Source organism: Gorilla gorilla, chromosome 16, assembly GCF_029281585.2.
Source record: "Gorilla gorilla gorilla isolate KB3781 chromosome 16, NHGRI_mGorGor1-v2.1_pri, whole genome shotgun sequence".
Lineage (NCBI taxonomy): Eukaryota > Metazoa > Chordata > Mammalia > Primates > Hominidae > Gorilla > Gorilla gorilla.
The window spans coordinates 74659393-74673117 of NC_073240.2; the positions used below are offsets into that span (position 1 = coordinate 74659393).

General features: G+C 42.8%; 1 pseudogene; it reads right to left on the bottom strand.

The window, feature by feature from the left end:
- Positions 1 to 991: 991 nt before the first annotated feature.
- LOC129526890 (protein capicua homolog) overlaps positions 992 to 13725 on the bottom strand; it is a 110848-nt pseudogene continuing 98114 nt past the window's right edge.

Consider the following 13725-nt stretch of genomic DNA (forward strand, 5'->3'; position numbering starts at 1 on the left):
TTCCGTCCCAAACTGAAAGGATTAAATGGCTTTACCTGGGAGAAGATAACCATCCTGCCCTCCATTGCTAACCCCACATACTGTCCATGTTCTCAGGGGGTACTGTGAGTCCTGGGATCTTCTTTGGGGTCGCCCACCTGCCTGTGGTAGTTACGGAGACCCCCAGGTGTTGAGGCAGGGCTGGGGTGTCCCCTTCCAGCCAGGCTGTCAAGGCCCCAACTCTGGGGCAGAGGCAGTGGCAGGGCAGCCAGGGTTGCAACAGAGCCTGAGCAGGGTGAGGTGGGGTTAGGCAGGGCTGGGAGTCAGGGCAGGGGCAGCAGCAGTGGACCCGCTATGCACACATCTTCTTCTCCAAGGTTTGTGTGCAGAACCTCCTGCCCATGCTGCCCCAGCAGCTTCAGTTGGCACCTGCCCCAGTCCAGCCTCTGGGACCCATGCAGCAGCTCCCAGCGGCCCTGCACCCACCACCAGCATCCGTTTCACCTGCAGCTGAAGATCCATTAGGTGCCCAGAAGATCATGCAGTGATCAGTGCCACGGAGCAGCCCGCGAGGCTGAGGCTCCTCCCACTGGACCGCCCCCCAACTGGCACCACTGCTGCCCCTGCCCCTACTCTCAGCCTCACGTGACTCTCGGGCAGAGGCAGTGGTGGGGCAGCCAAGGCAGCGTCAAGAGTCTGAGCCAGGTGAGGTGCGGTCAGGACCCCCACAGGGCTGGGAGTCAGGGCAGGGGCAGAACAAACCTTGGAGGGGAAGATGTGTGCATAGTGGGCCTGGAGGGCGGCTGTGGCCTAGTGGACAGGAAGAAGCAGTGGGCCTGGAAGAGCTGCATGATCAGGGCCGGCACTGGTCCAGGGCGCGTGCATTGAAGAGGACAGCGCCTTCTCGGTCTCTGGTTCCCTGAGCCTGTCCTCGGCTTCTCCACCTGTACAGGCAAAGGGGAAGCTGTCCCCATCACACATGGCACACTTGGGGGTGTTGGGCTTTGGGCTGCAGCTGGAGCATCTTCTCATCTTGCATTTGGGCGTGGTGGGGTCCTCCAGTGTGGGATCCATGTCCGTGGTGTTCCCTCTGCCCCGACCCCGAAAGCCCAGTCAGTTTCTCTTCAGGCTCTGCCCCCCGGGTGGCTCAGCCCAGCTCCTGCCTAGGAAAGCCTTAGTGTTGGGAGGGACCCTGATGACTGAGGAGCCTGGTAGCTCCAGGTCGCCCACACTTTCAGGTCTCTTGCCCCAGAAGGTGGCAGGATCCATTGGGAGGAAACAGGTCGCCTTGGAAGGCGTCCGTGGGTCCCCATCCCCAGGGGTAGGGGCCATAGGGGGCCCACTCTGCTGCCTTGACCATACTCCTGGGCTTGGAAGGCTCCTGGGCCCAGTAAGAAGGAGGTGGGTGCCAAGGTTGAGGAGGAAGCATCCGAGTATGTGTAGGAGGAGGACAGGGTGGGACCATAGACTTTGCCAAAAGCTGCAGGTGGATTGGGGGACCCTGGGGGCTCAGGATCCAGCAAGTGGCGGCAGGAGTAAAGGAGGAAGGAATGACAGGTGCAAATACCTTCCTACCAAAGCCCTTGTTGCCCTCTGGCTCCTCCCCAGAGTTGTCACCACTCTCAGTCGGTCACCCACTCCTGGAACTTGAGATCAGTGTCAGTGGTGCTAAAGCCATCATCAGCAATGACATCATCACCCCCTCCTCCTCATGGATGACCGTGTGCTCCTCGTCACTCGCTATGTCCTCACTGGCCATGTGCTGGGAATGAGCAGCTCAAGTGGGCAGCAGCAGGGCTGCCCACTGGTCACCTCCCTCACCAGGGGCTGCAAAGTGGCCTGGAGCTCCATACTGAGTAGAAGGCTTTGGGCCAGAGTATGATGCAGTGCCAGACACCACCTGTGTCAGTTCCTGTAGTGCCTGACGGTCTATTTCCCTGCCATCCAGGCTGTGTACCCCCCTGTGGGAGAAGGCTTGGGCCAGGCTGAGCCAGGTTCCCTGACTGTGTGCAGCCGTTCTGCCCCACAGAAGCTGCTCCTTGGTATCCGAGCTCTGGAGTGTTTAGGTTGCAACTGACAGGAGTTCAGAGGACACCCCAGGGGCAGTGGCAGTGCCCGTCTCTGATATGCTCTGCTCCCATGAGCCCTTGTTACACTCCTGCTAGCCCCTGGCTTGTGGGCTTGGCCTCTGAGCTGGACTTCTTTTGGTCCTTGTTGCAAGTGGGCCACCTTCACCTGGAAGGCCAGGTCGTGGTATTTCTGCATCTCACTGGGCCCCAGGGTGTACCACCGCTCGCTCAGCATCTGGCTGATGATCCGGTTATCCTGGTTGGGGTGACCCTGGTGTGCCCTGCCAGGGCCTGGTGCCGGTTGCTGAAGATCATGACCGCCACTCATGGGCCACTGGATGTGGTCCTTGTCCCATTTGTTGGGGCTGCGTCCATCCTTCTCAGAAGATGAGTCCTGTTCCTTGCGCAGGGCACTGAGGGACTGGGCCTGACATCATCTGAGTGGTAGAGGCAACTGGGTGTCAGGAGACATGATGGAGAGGAAAGCATCATCATGGTCATTCTCTGTCTCACTGTCCAGCAGGGACTCCCCTGAGGGGCCCAGGGCTCCTCCTTCATGGTGGGAGGTGAGCTTTTACCAGGTTCCACCACCCCCAAAGTGTGTGGGGTTGCGGGCTCTGGGCTTTCAGGGCAGGTGGCTCCAGGGGTCCGCCCAGGGTCAACACTCCCCGTCCCACCTGGTGGATGCTCATGAGCAACAGCTGCCAACTTGGCAGGTTGTTTTCTCTGGTTGGAGGCCACTGAGTGACTGGTAGGTTGCTGGGCCTCATGTGGCTGCAGGGAGGGGTCAGGAAGGTGATGGAGTACCAGGGGAACACGGCCACAGAGTGACCTTCCACATTCCTCCACACGAACATGCTGACGCCACGGGAGGCCTCACTGAATGCAGGCCTGGGGGCCGAGTACTTGGTCCGGGCAGGGGGTTCCTGGCAGGGGCTCACACCTCCTCGCCCCCTCCTCAGCCAAGGTGGCTTGGGCCCAGAGAAGGGGGGGTTGGAGAGGAGCAGAAGGCCAGGCCTCAAGTTTTGTTTTTTTTGTTTGTTTTGTTTTTTGTTTTTGAAATGTAGTTTGACTCTTGTCACCCAGGCTGGAGTGCAGTGGCACGATCTCAGTGGCCTTCATACCTGGCTAATTTTTTGTATTTTTACTGAAGGTGGGTTTTTGCCATGTTGGCCAGGCTGGTCTTGACCTCCCGTCCTCAGGTGATCCACCCACCTCGGCCTCCCAAAATGGGATTACAGGCATGAGCCACCGCTCCCAACTTCATTCATTTTTACTTGAAAAACTCCGTTAAGCATTTTTTTAAGGTAGACCTAGTGGTCCTGAATGCCCTCAGCTTTGTTTGTTGAGGAAACACATTATTTCTTCTTTCTTTCTGAAGGACAGCTTTGTCAGACATAGTATTAGTTGCTGGCAGTTTTTTTCTTTCAGCACTTTGAATGTATTATTCGATTCTGTCCTGACCTGCAAAGTTTCTTTAACTTTTGACTATTTGATTATATTGTGACTTGGTGAGTATCTATTTGGTTTGAACCTCTTTAGGAATCTTTAAGCTTCATGGATTTAGATGTCTAAATCTTTCCCATGATTTAGGCAGTTTTCAGCCATTCTTTAAATAAGCTTTCTTTTCCTTTCTCTACTTTCCTTCTCAAACTCCCATAACCTGACAATGGTTTGCCTAATGGTGTCTTGTTGGCTTTCTTTTCTCTGTCTCTTTTTTTTTCTTTTTTTTTTTTTTGAGACAGAGTCATGCTCTGTCATCCAGGCTGCAGTGCAATGTGTGGTCTCGGCTCACATTGCACTCCAACCTCCGCCTCCTGTGTTCAAGCGATTCTCCTGCCTCAGCCTCCCAAGTAGCTGGGACTACAGGTGTGTGCCACCACACCCGGCTAATTTTTGTATTTTTAGTAGAGATGGGGTTTTGTCATGTTGGCCAGGCTGGTCTTGAACTCCTGACCTCTTAATCTGCCTGCCTTGGCCTCCCAAAGTGTTGGGATTACAGGCTTGAGCCACCACGCCCAGCCTTCTTTTCTCTTTTTTATTCTTTTTTTCTTTGTCCTCTGACTGGATAATTTCAGAAGATCTATATTCAAGTTTACAGATTCTCTCTCCTGTTGAAGTTTACTATTGTGTTTTATCACCCAGTCTGGTCTTGAACTCCTGGGCTCAAGCAATCCTCCCACCTTGGCCTCCCAAAGTGCTGAGTTTACAAGCATGAGCCACTGCATACAGTCAGTCCCAGCACTTTGGGAAGCTGAGGTGGGAGGATCACTTGAGCTCAGGAGTTTGAGACCAGCCTGGGCAACATACTGAGAACTTGTCTCTATATTAAAAAAAAAAAAAAAAGTCTTTGGGAGGCCAAAGCGGGAGGATCACCTGAGGTCAGGAGTTCAAGACCAGCCTGGCCAACATGGCAAAACCCCATCTCTACTAAAAATACAAAAATTAGCCAGGTGTGTTGGCACACACCTGTAGTGGTGGTGCATGCCTGTAGTCCCAGGAAATAAAATTTTCTTTGCTTAGAAAAGCACAACCACTTATGTAGAAAATCTAAAGGAATCTATTAAAATGCTACTAGAATGTATAGGTGAGTAAAGCTACTAGAATTTATTGGTATTTGAGAAAAGATGGGAAAAACTTGTGTTGGTAGAGGGGCTTCAAGATGGCTGACTAGATGCATCTGGTACTTGTCTCTTCTATGGAGGAGAAACAAAATAGCAAATAGGTAATCATAACTCAAATAGATTATTTAAGAGAGAACACTGGCATTCTACAGAGAAGTGCTGGGAAGCACTGAAAGCATGGAAGGAGAGGTCAGCCAGGTAGCCTGCTTAGCTGGGATTGGCTGGGGAAAGGGTAAGAGAGAGCCCTCAGTGGTCCAGATTCCTTTCACGGACTCCTACAATCCTTGCCACTGGAGAGTCCCTCTAACCTTGCAGGCCCTGAGATTAACATAGGGAGCTTCCTGGAGGCTGCAAATGACAATTCAATGAGAGAGCCCAGGCTGAGTCCCACAAATCCCTGAGTCCTGAGCAGCTGCAGCACGGTGCCTTTTTGAGAGCCCAGCTCTCATCAAGCTATGTTCTAACCTAGGGCCCCAAACCCCTGCATCTTCATATCCCTGGAGCCACAGTGACATTCCCTTCCTGCAACTGCTGCCACCAGGGCTTAGGCGGGAGCCACTGGCTGTTATCCTGACTCCCCAGCCGAAGGGCAGCCATGCATTTTCATGTGCCCTGAGGACAAACTCCACTGCCTGCAGCAGCTGCCACTGTAGGCTACAGAGGGGCCGAAATATGAGCAAAGCATGCCCTGCCAGCTGCCTGCCTATAGCTACTCCCACTGAAAACAATGCACCTCTCCTCAGTAGCAAGGCTGCAGCACACCCATTGCTGCTCCCACCAGAGCATTCTTCTGAAGGCCAGGGAATCACCCCACCTCTGCCTACCACAGCCAGTGCATGCACACATCACCAGGGGGCCTAAGGATGGGCCCACTCAGCCCAGCTCTGCCGCTCCCCTACACACAGTACAAGGGCATGCCATTTAGGCCTCTGAGAATTGCTCAGCCCAGTCCAACACTGTTGGCAACTGAACATTTTTCCAGGGTCTGAGGTCAGGTCCACCCAAACTACCACTACAACCACAGCTTGCACCCACCCACAGGTGTCACCTGCAGGCCTGGGAATTGACCCGCCCAGCCTATTGCAGCCACTGACAACAACAGCACTGACAGCTTGGGTCCCAGAGCATTGTTCCACTACTGCAACTGCCATCGCTCACACCATGCCTACTACTGAGGGCTCAAGAATCTACCCACCTGCCCACCCCATTGCTGCCATTTCTGGAACTCACACAGGCTATCTGGAGGCCCAAAAATTGACCTGCTTAGATCTGCTAAAACCAGTGTCAGTGTATGCCAACCTGGGACAGAAGGACAGGCATACTCAGCTCACTGATGCCGCCACTGGTGCCTGAAGACTAGACTTCGTGGCATCCCAAAACTTCGCCACAGCCTCCATTAACAACACCATCCTGAGCCACCAAGGACATCACAGACACCACTGACACTATTTATAGCCAAAGAAATCATGCAGAGATTGCAATACTGCACACACCCAGAATATCAAAGCCAAAGTGCCCTACCCATCCAATACCATAGGTACACCTTTAGGAAAAAATTCTCCCCTATAAAAGCAAATTCAGGCCGGGCATGGTGGCTCACGCCTATAATCCCAGCACTTTGGGAGGCCCAGGCAGGCGGATCACGAGGTCAGGAGATCAAGACCATCCTGGCTAACACAGTGAAACCCTGTCTCTACTGAAAATACAAAAAAATTACCTGGGCATGGTGGCGAGTGCCTATAGTCCCAGCACTCCAGCCTGGGCAACAGAGTGAGACTCCATCTCAAAAAAAAAAAAAGAAAAAAGAAAAAAGAAATAGAAGAAGCAACTGTTACCACCAGAGGCATAGATATTAACATAAGCACATACAAAACATGAAAAAAACAAATATGACACCTCCAAAGGAACACATTAATTCTTCAGCAACAGATCCCAATCAAAAAAAATTTTTGAAATCCTGGTAAAATGACTCAAAATATTGATATTAAAGAAACTCCAGTGAGATAGAAGAGAATACTGAAAAGAGATACCAAAAAAATCAGAAACACAATTATGGATATGAATGAGAAAGTAACCATTAAAAAGAACCAAATGGAAATTCTGGAACTAGAACTGAAGAATTTATTGAATGAAATACAAAATATATTTGAAATATTCAGCAATAGACTAGATGCAGCTGAAGGAAGAATCTTTGAACTTGAAGGTCTTTTGAAATAACCCAGTGAGACAAAAATAAAGTGAAAAGAATGGGCAAGCCTATATGACATATGGGACACCATAAAATGACCACATTTTTGAATTTTCAGTGTCCCTCCCAGAAGGTGAAGAGGCGACAAAGGGTTAGAAAACCTATTTAACAAAATAACAAATGAAAACTTCCCAAGTCCAGCAACAGGTTCAGACATCCAGATACAGGAACTTCGGAGATCCCCAGATAGATTTAATTTAAAAAAGATCTTCTCCATGGTGTATTATAGTCCAATTGTGAAAAGCCAAAGACAAAGAATTCTAAAACCAACAAGAGAAAAGTATCTAGTCATTTATAAAGGAACACCAATCAGACTAACAGAGATTTTCTCAGCAGAAACCTCATAGGCCAGGAGAGAATGGGATAATATATTCAAAGAGCTGAAGGAAAAAGAAAGTCAGCCAAGGATATTATATCTAGCAAAGTTATGTTTCATAAATAAAGAAGAAAAAAAAGTATTTTCCACACAAGCAAAAACTGAAAGAATTCATCACCACTAGACCAGTCTTACAAGAAATGCTTAAGGGAGTCCTATGCTGGGAACCAAAAAATGATATCTACTCTCATGAAAACACACAAAAATATAAAAACCACTGATTCAGCAAATACTTAAATAAGGAAAAGACTCAAATGTTACCACTACAGAAAACCACCAAACTGCAATGATAAGGAGTAAGAGAGAAAGAAAGGAGCAAAGGATATACAAAACAACCAGAAATCAATTAATAAAATGATAAGAATAAGTCCTCACATATCAACAATAACATTGAATATAAACTTACCGCTTAAAAGATATAGACTGTGAATGGATAAGGGAAAAAAGTCTCAACATAGAATAAACGAATCTCACCTATAAAGACACATAGACTGAAAGAAAAGGGATGAAAAAAGACATTCCATGAAAATGGAAATCAAAAGTGAGCAGGAGTAGCTATACTTATGTCAGAATAGAAGAAAGGCTTTAAGTCAAAAACAGTAAAAACAGACAAAGAAGGTCATTATATAATGATAAAGAAATTAATTCTGCAAGAGAACATAATAATTCTAAACATATATGCACCTAACACTAGAGCACCCAGATGTATAAAGCAAATATTATTAGATTTAATGGGAGAGACAGATTCCAATACAATAATTGGTGGGAAATTCAATACTCTAAGCATTAGACAGTTGATCTAGAATATTAACAGAGGAACACTGTATTTAAACTGCACATAGGACCAAATGGACCTAACAGATATTTGCAGAACATTTCATCTGACAGTTACGGAATAAACATTCTTCTCATCAGCACATTAAACATTCTCCAGAAGAGAGCATATGTTAGGACACAAAGCAAGTCTCAACAAATTAAAAAAATTGAAATCATATTGTTTCTTCTCAGACCACAATAAAATAAAACTAGAAATCAATAACAAGAGGAACTAGGGAAACTGTACAAATACATACAAATTAAACAACATACTCCTGGATAACCACTGGGCCAAGGAAGAAGTTAAGAATAAAAGCAAAAATTTTATGAGACAAATGAAAATGGAAACACAACATACTAAAATGTATGGCATACAGCAAAAGCAGTGCTAAGAGGGAACTCTATAGCAATAAACACCTACATAAAAAAACTAGAAATATTTCAAATAAACAATCTAACAATGCACCTCAAGGAACTAGAAAAGCAAGAACAAATGAAACCGAAAATTAGTAGAAGAAAATAAATAATAAAGAAAAGAAGAATTAAATGAAAGAGACTAAAAAATAATAGAAGGGATCAGCAAAACGAAAAGTTGATGTTTTAAAAGAGAAATAAAATTGATAAACTACTTAATAGATTAACCAAGAAAAAAGAGAAAAGATCCAAATAAACAAAATTAAAATGAAAAGGGAGACATTAAAATTGATCCCACAAAAATAACAAATTTTATTGAATATCATTATGAACAAGTATACATTAACAAACATGAAAATTTAGGGAGAAGGGATAAATTCCTGGACACATACAACCTACCAAGTTTGAATCAGGAATAATTAGAAAACCTGAACAGATCAATAATGAGTAATGAAATAGAGTCAATAATAAAAACTCTCCCAAAAATGAAAGTCCATGAATGAATGGCTTTACTGCCAAATTCTATCAAACATCCAAAGAAGAGCTAACACCAGTTCTTTTCTATTCCAAAAATTGAAGAAATGTGACTTCTCCCTAAGTCATTCTATGAAGCCAGCATTACTCTGATACCAAAACCAGACAAAAAAAAAGGAACCCACAGACCAATATCCCTGATGAACATAGATGCGAAAATCCTCAACAAAATAGTAGCAAATTGAATCCAATATATCCCAAGAATAGAAGGGTGGTTCCACATATGCAATTCAATAAATATAATACATCACATCAACAGAATGAAGGACAAAAACCATATGATCATCTCCACTGATGCTGAAAAAGCATCAGATGTTGTATAGAATTCAACATCTATTCATAATAAAAACCCTCAACAGACTAGGCATAGAAGGAATATATCTCAATGTAATAAATGCCATATATGACAAACCCACAGCCAATATTATACTGAATCGGGAAAAGATGAAAGCCTTTCCTGTAAGACATATAACAAGGCAAGGGTGTCCACTTTTATCACTCTTATTTAACATTGTACTGGATGTCTTAGCCAGACCAATCAGGCAAGAGAAAGAAATAAAAGGCATCCAAATTGGAAAAGAGAAAGTCAGATTGTCCCTCTTTGCTGATACCATATTATATCCAGAAAAACCTAAAAACTAAACCAAAATACTTTGATCTCATAAATAAATTCAGTATAGGCCGGGCATGGTGGTTCATGCCTGTAATCCCAGCACTTTGGGATCTGCCCGAGGCGGGCACATCACAAGGTCAGGAGTTCAAGACCAGCCTGGCTAACACGGTGAACCCCATTTCTACTAAAAATACAAAAAATTAGCCAGGCATGGTGGCGGGCTCCTGTAATCGCAACTACTCAGGAGGCTGAGGCAGGAGAATCGCTTGAACCCGGGAGGTGGGGGTTGGAGTGAGCTGAGATCACGCCATTGCACTCCAGCCTGGGCAACAAGAGTAAAAACAGTGTCTCAAAAAATTAAATAAATAAATAAATTCAGTATAGTTGCAGGATACAGAATCAATGTAAGAATATCAGTAGTGTTTGTATATACTAGTAACAAACTAGCTGAAAAAGGAATCCAGAGAACAATCCCATTTACAAGTGCTACCAAAAACAAAACAAAACAACAACAAAAAAACACAAAACAAAAAAAGTACCTAGGAATAAATTTAACCAAGAAGGTGAAAGATTTCAGCAAAGAAAACTATAAGACACTGATGAATGAAATTTAAAAGGGAACAAACAAATGGAAATACATTCTACGTGCATGGATTACAAGAATTAATATCATTGAAATCACCATACTGCCTTAAGCAATCTACAAATTCAGTACAATCTCTATCAAAATGCCAATGACATTTTTCACAAAAATAGAAATAAACTATCCTAAATATTGTATAAAGCCAAAATAGAACTGAAATAGCTTTATTTAGGTAATCTTAAGTAAAGAGGGCAGGGCCAGGTGTGGTGGCTCACGCTTGTAATCCCAGCACTTTTGGAGTCCGAGGCAGGCAGATCATGAGGTCAGCAGTTTCAGACCAGCCTGACTAACATGGTAAAACCCTGTCTCTACTAAAAACACAAAAATTAGCCAGGCATTGTGGCATGTGCCCGTAATCCCAGCTACTCCGGAGGGTGAGGCAGAATTGCTTAAACCCAGAGGCCGGAGGTTGCAGTGAGCTGAGATGGCACCACTACACTCCAGCCTGGGTGACAGAACAAGACTCTGTCTCAAAAAGAAAAAAATTAAAAGGAGGGCAAACCTGGAAGCATCACACCACCTGACTTAAAAATATATTACAAGGCTATAGAAACCAAAAAAGCATGGTATTGGTATAAAAACAGACGCATTGACCAATGGATAGAGAATAGAGAATCCAGAAATAAACCCATATATTTATAGACAACTGATTTTTGACAAAGGCACCAACAATATACATTCGGGGTAAAAAGTCAACCTCTTCAATAAAAGGTGCTGGAAAAATTGGATATCTGCATAAACCTAGACCCTTAACTCTCACCATATATAAAAATAAACTTATCATGGATTAAAGACTTAAACATAAGACCTGAAACTATAAAATTACTAACAGAAAACATAGGGAAAACACTTCAGGATGTTGGCCTTGGCAAAGATATTATGGCTAAAATCTCAAAAGCAACAACAAAAAAATTGATAAATATGACTATATTAAACTGAAAAGTTTCTGCAAATGAAACAATCAACAGAATGAAGAGACAACATGTTGAGTTGGAGAAAATATTTGCAAACTATTCATCCACCAAAGGACGGATATCCAGAATACACAAGGAACTCAAACAACTCAACAGTAAAAATAACAAATAATCCCATTAAAAAGTGGGCAAATGACATGGATAGACAGTTTTCAAAAGAAGACATACAAATGTCCAACAGGTTTATGAAAAAATGTTAAATTTCACTAATCATCAGGGAAATGCAAATCAAAACCACAATGAGATATCATCTTATCCAAGTTAGAATGACTATTATTAAAAAGACAAAAAAAAAAAAAAAGATACTGGCCAGGATGCATAGAAAAGGGAACTCTTATACACTGTTAGTGGTACATAAATTAATACAGGCACTATATAAAACAGTACAGAGATGTCTAAAAAAACTAAAAGTAGAACTACCATACAATCGAGTAATCCCACTACTGGGAATTTATTCAAAGGAAAATAAATCAGTATATCAAAGGAATACCTGAACCTTCATGTTTATTGCAGCACTATTCACAATAGCCACGGTGTGGAATCACCCTAAGTACCCGTCAATGAATGAACAGATAAAGAAAATGTGGTATATATACACAATGGAATGCTATTCAACCATAAAAAGAATGAAATCTTGTCATTTACAGCAACATAAATGGCACTGAAAGTCATTTTGTTAAATGAAATAAGGTAGGCACAGAAAGACAAATATTACATGTTCTCACTCAGACATGGGAGTTTAAAAAATTGACCTTATGGAGCTAGAGAGCAAAACAATAAATACCAAATACCAAAGGCTGTGAAGGGTGTGTGGGTGGGAGCAGGGATAAAGAGAGGTTGAACAATGGGTACAAATACATAGTTAGATAGAAGGTATAAGCTCTAATGTTCAATAGCAAAGTAGGGTGACTGTAGTTATCAACAATGTATTTTGTATTTCAAAGTAGCTTGAAGAGAGAACTTGAAATGTTCCCAAAATAGAAATGATACATACTCAAGGTGATGGATACCCCAAATACCTTGAATGGATCATTACACATTTTAGGCATGCAACAAAATATCACATGTACCCCATAACTATGTAAAATATTTTGTATCAATAAAAAAACTTGTACTGATAGTTATAAAACACTGCCAAAAGAAATTATAGGGGACCTAAATAAATGGCTAGATATACCAATCCTTCTCAATACATTAATTCTCCTGAAATTGATGTGTAGATTCAATGCAATCTGAAAAAAAATCCTAGCACACTTCTTCATATATATAGATAAGCTGATTCTAACATTAATGTGGATATGCAAAAGTTCTAGAAAAGCCAAAAAAAACTTCAAAAAGATAAAACAAAGTCGGGGGCTAACACTACCTCATTTCAAGACTTAGTTTTTTAAAATGTGAACATAAAAATGTGTGATATTCTTGCAAAGATAGACAATTCAACCAATGGGACAGAAGAGTCCAGAAATAGACCCATAGATTTTTACAAAGGTGTTAAGTTGCAAGGTGCCAGGTGCAAGTTTTAAGTAGAAAAAAGGTCATTTTTTAAAACTAATTATGCTAAAACAGTTTGATATTTATACATAACTTTAATCTATTTAATTTAGATACATAATTTAGATACATAAATTTAATCTATTTAAAGCAAATAGCTTTAATCTATTTAAAGCAAATAGCTTTAATCTATTTGCACTAACAAAAATTACTCAAAATTGACCATAGACCTAAATGTAATCTAAAAATGTAAAATTTTTTGAAGAGAACATAACAGGAAAATTTTGTGACCTTCATGTAGGCCAAGCTTTTTTTTAATACACCATAAAAAAAGAAGTTGATAAATTGGCCTTAATCAAAATTAAAAACATCTGAATTTTGAAATCAACTTTTAAGAGAAAGAAAAGGCTAGCTACCAATCGAAAGAACACATTGCAAATCACATAGCTGAAACGGACTTGTATTCAGAATGTATAAAGAACCCCTGAAGTCAATAATAAAACAACAAAACAAAAAAAGTAAACATGGACAAAAGATGTGAATGGATACTTCAATGAAGAAACTATATCGAAGGCAAAGTAAGCACATGTAAAGATGCTCAACACTGTTAATTGCTTAAAAATGCAAAGTAAAACTAGAGTCAGTTATCTCTCGACGTTCCTAATCTACTGGCTAAAGTTGAAAAGTCTGATATCCCAAGAGTTGGCAAGGATGTAGAATAACTAGAACAGTGCTGATGAGAATATAAAATGGTACAACTTTGTAAAAAAAGAGTTGGGCTGTTTCTTAAATAGTCAAACATATATCTGGCATATTATTCATTCATTTTACTCCTAGATATTTACCCCAAAGTAATGAAAGCATATTGTATTAGTCTCCTATAGCTTCCATATCAAATCACCACAAACCTGGTGGCTTAAAGCAACAAACATTTATTCTTTCAC